The sequence below is a fragment of the Lycium ferocissimum genome, chromosome 4 (genome assembly GCF_029784015.1).
Source record: "Lycium ferocissimum isolate CSIRO_LF1 chromosome 4, AGI_CSIRO_Lferr_CH_V1, whole genome shotgun sequence".
NCBI classification, from domain to species: domain Eukaryota; kingdom Viridiplantae; phylum Streptophyta; class Magnoliopsida; order Solanales; family Solanaceae; genus Lycium; species Lycium ferocissimum.
In genome coordinates this window covers 15435629-15444669 of record NC_081345.1, presented here as the reverse complement: position 1 = coordinate 15444669, position 9041 = coordinate 15435629, and positions in this window count along the sequence as shown.

Here is a 9041-nt window from a genome sequence, read left to right as displayed (position 1 = left end):
TAGTTAACCAGTAAAACCATCCAAAATAGAACAAAACGAAATAAAAATATAGAAGAGAGACGAAATTAAGTGAAGGAGAAAGAATAAAGAAGGATAGGTGGGTTTAGCCACAAAAAAAAAAAAGTGAAAAAATAAAAAGAATTAAAAAGAAGAGAGTATTTGTAGTATTTTTTATATTCAAAGATGGGTTGGAGCTTTGGTGGATGAAATTATTTGGGTATTCTGGGACCACAGTCCACTTGTAGTCCCTCACTCAAGTATTATGTGGCATACCTCACACATAATAAAATTCCTCGTAATATACTCTTCTTTAACTTGAAAATTACTTTGATTAATTGTTGAAGCTAAATAATTTTTATAATTTTTTAAAATTTATTTTTAAACCTAAATATTTAGATATCAAGAACCTATATACAAGATACAATAGAAGTTACTACAAAATTTCTCATATCAAGTGGGTAAAGAATTCATTTCAAAGTTCAATTATCAAAAAATTCACTTAGTTCGGTTTTCAAAAACTGAAAAGTGACAAATATAATGAGATAGATATTCATAAAACAATATTAAAGATAAAATTAGGATCACCGTTTATTAGAGAGAATCATAATTTATTTAAAGACGCGCACTCTAAATGCTAGCATTGGTTGCAGTTAGCAATTGTGATTGACAATAATGGTTGGGAGGTGGTGCATGGTTAATGGCCGTTGTGGTTACTTGGTGAAAGTTGGTGTGCAGTAATTGTGCAGAGTGACTTGTGGATTAATTGTGGTAACTACTGGTGTTCAAGTCCACTACACTTCAACGTATAGTAACTTCTCTAGAGAAGTTATTTCTTTTTCCTTTTAATCTGATCTCTTTTATAACGGGTCAGGTCTGCCCACATGGAGCGACCCATGATCCATACCCAACTTCCAAACTCCCACTTCGCTCATGGTGAGCTAGACCCAAACCACTATCATGTTAATAACACACATAATTCATACAAACAAATAGTTTGTGCGACCTGCGAGCATCATGAGCTATACAAGAGCTCTACATAGGAATTCAATCACATATGAAAAGAATCCACTATCAAATATAAGGACCATATTACTCGCAATACCCTAGACACCATTCGTTACTTCAATAGCTAGTTATCCGATCCCTCATCCTCGAAAGAGGCGAACTCTTGTTCATGTTTAACTTTATATCCGTAATTACACTTGACACCCTTACGGTAAGTGTAATGGCCGGCCTGTGAATACAAGTCAAATTACTAATTTTTGTTGTCTTCCCTTTCTACTCAAATCTATCTGTTCCAGATCAACTGCTTTCCTAGACATACACTGCATTGCCGAATCGTTCATAGCTATTAGCGACATGCTAAAATAGCAACACCGATTGAAACATCAAGAAACAGTCAAAGGTCAAAGGGTATTCCATCGAAAAGTTAATGTAACATTTGTAGGTCTCACACAATGAAGAAGCAGGGATCCATTCTTCCATTAACCATTGGTCGTTTAGTACACGTGGTACGAAACACGTGCTACGGTGTTCTCACCTTATAGTGGCGCGTATGCTTAATTCTTTATTTTTCCAACACTGTACAGATCTTGATCTAGACACCTATAGATGTCTAACCCGAGCTTCCCTCTTCAATGATCCTCAAATCCATCTTCTTAGAGAAACTCATATCTGGCTTACAAAACAAGTCATTACATGGTGGTGAAACTTATCTCTTCACGTTCCTCGACGTAAGAGGCGATTGCTCGTGTGAGAGAGCAAATCTCGCGACGTGTTCGACACACTTTATCAATAAAATTACATCATCACATGCATATCAAATATGGACATAAATTCAAGAGTCGAATATTGATGAAAATATTATAACAACAGAATCATTTTACAATACAGAAATATAATCATATCCTATGCAAACCTAGAGTCATAACATGTTTCTCAAATAGGTCTCTAGATATCGCCTTTGTAAAAGGATCAGCTCTCATTTCTCGCGTAGGTATATATTGTAAAGTTACTTCTCCACTAAGCACGTGTCTCTCTTTACAAAGTTATACTTGATGTCAATGTATTTGGGTTTGTTGTGATACTTAGGATCCTTTGTGTATGCAATAGCTGCTTGACTATCACAATGTAAAATCATTGATCCTTGAGAATTATTTGCTACACCCAAATGCTCAAAGAATCTTTTTAACCAAACAACTTCTATCTGCATATGCACAAGCCACGAACTCAGCTTCCATAGTTGAAAGAGCCGTGCAAGTTTGTTTCTTACTTTTTCATAAAATAGCACCACCATTAAGTAAGAAAGCATAGCGGGTGTCGATTTTCTATCGTTCAGGTCAAAACCCCAATCGACCGTATATCCTCTCAAGTGTAAATCATTTCCACTATAACATAGTGAATAATCAATCAGCTTCCTTTCGTGTATTAGATCCTCTTCACAACTTTCCAATGATCTCTTCCCCGATTGGACTGATACCTGCTAACTAGACCTACGACATAACAAATGTCCTGACGAGTACACATCATAGCATACATCAAAATCCCGACAAAGACTTGAATATGGAACTCGAGACATGTCTTATTTTTCTTTTTTCAGTCTCTGGACACATTTCAAGGCTTAAAGTCTTACCTCTTGCTATAGGAGTATCCATGGGTTTGCAATTATTCACCATTCCTATTTTCCAGGGCTTGCCAAAGCCTCAGTAACAGAATTAGGCTCATCCAATTATGTGGGAGATAATAAGAAAACGTAATCTTCAATCTCATAAGATTGTTTAGGTATACCTTTTCTGGTACTCTTATGTTGCTGAAATTGAGATTCCTCTAAAGATTTTGGGATTCAAAACTCCCGGATCAGGAACCGATTCTTGATCTATTTAACTATCAAACATGTTTAAAAACATTCTTTGATCATATGAATTCAACATTTCGAAAAATCCTTCCTTTGTTTCGATGTCTTTTGGAAAGTCATTTTCTAGAAAAGTGATATCTCGTGATTCAATTTCAGTAATACTTCCATATTCTAATTCGAATACGATGAACACATACCCTTTGGAGGGTTCTGAGTATCTTATAAAGATACATATCTTCCCTTTTGGACTCAGTTTTACAAACTTACCAAAATAATCTTTTACATATGCAACACAACCCTAAGGTCGTAGATCATTCAGGTTTGGTTTATGACCAGTCCATAGCTCACAAAGAGTGAAAGTAACTGACTTAGAAGACACTTTATTCAATACGTAGGTCGCAGTTAACAATGCATCTCCCCAGAACAAGATAGGTAAATTTGTCTGCACCATCATGGACCCTGTCATGTCCAATAATGTTCTATTCCTCCTTTCTGCTACATCATTCTTTTGAGGTGTGTAAGGAGTAGTTAACTGTCTCGTAATGCCTTTTTCATTACATAATTCTTCAAACTATTTTGATAAATATTCACGGCCTCTATCGGTTCTTAAAGTCTTTATACTTTTATCTAATTGATTCTCAACTTCATTCATATATCTTCTAAAGCATTCAAGTGCTTCAGATTTGTGAGAAATCAAATAGACGTAACTAAGTGCGTGAAATCATCAATAAATATAATGAAATATAAAGCACCCGACCTTGGCATCACATTCATTGGAACATAGATATCAGAATGGATTAATTGCAATGGGGAATATTCTCTCTTAGCCTTCCCAAATGGTTTACGTGTAATCGTTCCAGCAAGACAATTTTCACAAGTTAGCATTTCGATTTTGGAGAAAGGACCTAAATGCACTTCCTTTGCCAATCTATTCATCCGGTCTTTTCCTATGTGACCTAATCTTGCATGCCATGTAATAACATCAATATCACTATTACTAGAATAACATGTCATTACAACAGTCAACATAATAGTCATAAGTTGAAGGATTACAATCTAAAACGATAAAATCATCATAACTTATAAGTCCAAAATCATTAAAAAAAAAAAAAAAAAAAACATTGTCTTGAGTAATTCTAACCCCATTGCGACTAAACTTTAAGCCGAACCAAGATCTAGAAGAACAGACAGAGATACTAAGTTACGTCGGATCTCTGGAGCATATAGTACGTCATGCAACATCAAAAATCGGCCACCACGCAAGTCCATTTTACAAGTCCCTATGCCTTTGACTTCAACCTTTTAATTATTTCCTACATGTATCCACCTTGATCCAGGTGAGACTCGGCGAAACTCCACAAACGCTTCTCGATCACGACTCACATAGTCGGTGGCCCCTGAGTTTACAATCTACACAGGATAAGATTCAGTTAGTAAAACAATGCTAGAAACATATGTAGCACTTAGAGATGTGTTTTGAAATGCTACCTTTTTCGGCTCGGGACACTCATGAGCAAAATGCCCTGGAACATAGCAGTTGTAGCATTTCATCTTTCTCTTGTCTTTCTTCTTAAAAGCTTGTTTTCACTTCTTGGGATTTGGCTTGTTCCTTTTCTTAGAGGGTCCTTCTCCGATCTCCTTACCTTTACCGTCATTTTTCCAATTCTTCTTGTGCTTGAAGCCTGAAGACTTTGTACCACTTGATTCTGCCACATAGTTACTAGATGCAGTTTTAGCAGCACCAAGCCGCTCGTCTTCAAGCTCGACATAACGGGAAACATTAGGAAAAATTTTGACGCTATCATTGTGGGTTAAGTTAACCTTCAAATGTTCCCAACTGTTGGGAAGAGATCGGATCACTGCCTGAACCTGCTGCTCATCGGAGAGAACATGACCAACACTTTTAAGTTGAGCAATCATATTAGACATCACCCTAAGGTGTTGTTTGACATTGTGATCATTACGCTTCTTGTAAGTGTCAAATTTGATAGTCAGCTGTCTAAAGCGGGTCACAATAGTACCCCCATATATCACTCGTAAGTGTGCCTACATAGCATGAGCAATAGAGTATTCCTCACATTCGTGAATGAAATCATCAACAACAGAACTCACAATTATCCCACGTGCAGTGGAATATTTCTTTTTCCACGCATTGTAAGTTTCCAGATCTCTTCTGTGTTGGGCAGTGTTACCCTCTTCTGGGTGAACCAAAACATGGTTAATGTTACACCTCGAAAATTTCTCCTTAGCGTACGGTGAATAGACTCACGAAGGATATGGCGTATATGAGGTTTGGACAAAGTAAGAAATAGATTTGATGATCCTAATTAAGATTTCCAAAGACATTCGAGTTGAAGAAAGAAAGTTGTTAAGGAAAGCGAGTTATAAGTTAGTGTGTCGGGCAAAATGATGAGTATTGAGATAATGATGCCTTAAGGATGTTGTGGAAAAGAGTTATAACGTTCCCTAGATTACTAATGAATTGATAAACAAGTGTTAAGAAGGTTCCAAAAGGATTGGAGATCAAACGAAACGACGGGAACAATTCCGAAGGAACTGTGAGTTCCACGGACCATATAATGTTCCACGGACCGTGGATGTGTCCGTGGAACTGCCAGCAGAGAAGGTGGCTGGTTGGTCGTGAACCACGACCAGTTCCACGACCAACACCATGATCCACGGACCGTGAAGCTGTCCGTGGAAGTCTCGACGACTGAAGTTGTTCCAAGTCTTTAAATGAGATCCCACTTCATTTATTTCATTTCCATCAACGTCTTCATCCTCTCAAGACCTCTAGAACCTTCCAAATATTTCATCCACAAGAAAACAAAGAGAATCAAGGATCAACAACAAGAAATCAAGTGAATCAAGTGAAGGAAACCTCACTAAAGTCATTCAACTCAAGAAATCTCAAGAAAGGAAAAATAGGGTTTTGGTGGAAAGGGTGAATTGTCATCCAAGGCTTATTCCCCTATCATTTAAGGTAATTTTTATGATCTTTCTATGTTGTTTGAAGTATTATTAAGTTGAAGCACATGGATTATAAGAGAGTATAGAAAATGGGTTACAAATGGGTGAATAATGTCATTGTGGAATAGTGGTTGGAGTGAATCATGAAAATGGTTACGTTGAGATTATAAATGCGTTATAAATGATATTTAGAACATGGAATAAGTATGGTATGTGAAAGTATGCGATAATAGACTTTGGTTATGATTTTGGAGAATTGGAGTAGAATTGTGAAATGTGAATAAAGTAAATGAATGACGATTGTTGCTAGCGATATTGTGATTGTTGTAATGAATGTTGGGAGTTGATATGGAATATGACGGAAAGTAGTATAAACAAAGGAAACGCTGCCCAATTTCCTTTAGCCTTTAGAAGCACGTTCTTGTAATTGCCTAGCTAATGACGATATGAACTCTTTTGAAAGTAGAGACGCAAGCATTAAAGGAGAACGAGCAAGCGATAGAATAGTTAAACGACAAAGGTATGTGAGGCTTAACCGTTCTTTCTAAGGCATGAATCTTATGCGCATGATTTTCCTTCCTCTTCACGAATTCCCTACATTCCAAAAGACTAAAGGCCTATGTTCATGAATGGTCATATGAGATAAGAAATGCGCTACGAACACGAAGATGATAACCCTAAGCTTAAGCCTAAAGATTCTAGAGATTACGATATGATGTACCTATGAAGCTAATGATGTCGATTATGATCCGCTAATGTCTTCTTCATGTACACTCACCTTAACGTAGTCCTTCCAAGGTGAGGTATGACGACTATGGTTATTCCATAAGTAGTCAGGGGTCCACGACCTTATGTCACCCCGACCTAGCTATAGTTGCTTTCAAGTCCTAAGGTATAAATCGATGATATGTGTATAACGATATTAAATTATGATAGAGCCACGATATATCCATGACATGAATGATAGTGGTGAATCTATGATATGTATGATGACAAATGCATGATGTGTATAATAATGTGATTCCACCGCGCCTAATTGGTCGGGCATGTCGCCGCTGCGGTCGCGTAGGATCTCCACCGTGCCTAGATGGCCGGCATGTCACCGCTGGGCGGGTCGCTATGATTTCACCGAGCCTAGAGGGCCGGGCATGACACCACTAGTGGGAGGAATATGATGGTTACCCGGACGCGGGTTAACGACATGATGATGTATGATTGATGTGATGATGCATGTATGGCATGATGATGTATGTGTGATAAGATAAGACACACGCTATGATAATACACATGATATACTTATGTATGATGCATGTATATGAAATGTATCTACGCTTAAAAGAACACACAGGTTGTATCCTCATCTCATGACTTATGATATTCTTATTATGCTTATTTCATTCTCGCCTTACATACTCGCACAATATTCGTACCGACGTCCTTTCTTTGGACGCCGTGTTCACGCCTGCAGTAGGCAAGGAGACGTGCCGATCCAAGGTGAGTTAGTAATGATTTTGAGCACTCCATTTTCCGGAGGTGCCATTGATTATTCTTTTTGGTACATACATGTATATATTCATGATTGGGCACGACGGTCCCGTCCCGTCCATACGTCTAGTACTCAGCAGGCTCAGATACGCACATGGGTAGTATGGTCCCATAGTCTTCATGTATATGCATGTGTATGTATGTATCATTTTGATAGCCAAAGGGCTTACGTTTATAAAAGTAATTATGTTTCAAATGTTCACAGATTTCTATGATTATGAGTATATGTTATGATTGGGAGTAGATAAGCAGTAATATGAGTGGTGTTCGGTGGTTAGCCCCGGATACCCGTCACGGCCCGTAGCTCGGGTCGTGACAGTTAATACCTTCTAGAGTATCTTACTCTTCCAGTACATATCACATTTTACGACTCCAGATGTCGTAATTCTCACCATTTAGTTTCTCACCCTTGTTTAAATCAAAGAATGATGCTCTTAGATGCCATATCTGTTGATTGAGACAATTAAGCAAGTTTTTACTCATCAATATTTACCCTTAAAATAAAAGCATGTGATCTACACATTTAAGCAAATCAATTTTCATAAAGGTTTCACATTTATTGTAAAATCGAAAAGTCACAAAAGTTTCCAATCATCATCTACGAACTAAATGTTTAACCAAAATTAAAATCATTTCTTAATGTGTATTTAATTATATTCGTGACTAGAATCACACAGATTCTTTTAGTCTTATCCCCTTACAACATTCTGTTATATATATATCCCCTTACAACATATATATATATATATATATATATATATATATATATATATATATATATATATATATATATATATATATATATATATATATATATATATATATATATCTATGTATGTATAACAAAAGAGATAAATAAACATATGTTCATAAAAGAAATTTACAAGTCACATACTACTCGTCTACGGCTTTCTTCTCATTACGCGGGTGACTAGGATATAAAACACTTTCAGCCACGTGTTTAGCCAATTTATTTATGGGAGAAAGTCTAGAAAGCTGAGATTTAGGAACTGTCAGACTCAATTTGGGTCTAGAACAAGTCTTTAGTAGCAAAAATTTCTTAATCTTAGTTGCTATTTCCTTTTCTTCCCACTTGGATTCAAGTTCAATAGTGTATACCCAAATAGGTTCATCTGGACCAAACTTGTGATAAATATCAGCCAACTGACCCTTCCAATAATCCAGTAAAGATTGGTCCAATATTCCCAAGGCATCCCAACTCGAAACATATTTAAAATGTTGAAACATTAGTTCTGACAGCTTCCTCCCAAAAAGACGAAGATGACTTGGTATATATGCAAATGGGTCCATTTTAAATTTTTGAAATTCTACATATTTTCTTTTTGCTTCCCTTCGCACAATTCTTTCCTTACTAAAGTTATTTGGTAGCATCCTTGATGACTTCAGACTCAGAGTCTGAATCACTACTGAATCTAGTCCTTCGACGACGCATTCTTATACGTTGTCCTTTTGCTCTACTTTTACCATCACTCCCACTTGGAAGAATTCGAAAGACGTCCCCCGTCCAAAACACGTATCGAAATAGGAACAAGGAAACAAAATGGTTGTTACCATTCAATGTGACAACATATGCCACAATTAATCGTAGAAGACAAAATTATGTTTAAGGGCCATTTTCTATTTTTTTTAAGAAACTGCATCACATTCTGTT